Below are 663 nucleotides of genomic sequence, written 5' to 3' on the forward strand. Positions count from 1 at the left end.
AAAAGGAAAATTTATAAGAATATGTAGTTTCTATATTTCGGCTAATAGCTATAGCCCTCTTCAGGAAAGTTCGGATTACAAGAATTTGTAGAGACATAAGTACAATGAGATGTGAGTAGAAGGGGAACACGCAGAGCTAAAACAGGACAACCCATCACGCAGGGCGGAGCCAGAGGTGAGGGGATATGTGGGTGGATGTGTGAGGTCATGAGTGAAACGGGCGGGAAGTAGGGTGAGGAGGGTGATAATTCTTAACCAAGCGGCTCACAGCTAGCCGTGAGGTTATGTCCGGGGACCATTGACCTTTGGAGATGTTCAAGTTCGGACATTCTTCGATTAAGGCTGATTCAACACGGTTCACAAACAAATTGTTAGTGTTCATCAAAGGTTGAAGGGAAATGAGTCCCCAGGAGTGTATAGCCTTCCTTGTAAACATTGTGATTTAATGTACCTTCGTCAGACCGGAAGTGACCTTAACACCAGGTTAATGGAACACAAAAGATCCATTAGGTATGCCCAAGAAAATTCCGCTGTGTTCCAACACGTCAGTACCAAAAATCACAGTCTTGACTGAGACAAGGCCAAAATTTTGTTCAAGTCGAACTGTAGTTTTTGAAGAAAAATTGTTGAATCAGCCTTAATCGAAGACAGTCCGAACTTGAA

The sequence above is a fragment of the Oratosquilla oratoria genome, chromosome 40, assembly GCF_046742065.1.
Source record: "Oratosquilla oratoria isolate Oo_2021 chromosome 40, ASM4674206v1, whole genome shotgun sequence".
Taxonomy (NCBI): domain Eukaryota; kingdom Metazoa; phylum Arthropoda; class Malacostraca; order Stomatopoda; family Squillidae; genus Oratosquilla; species Oratosquilla oratoria.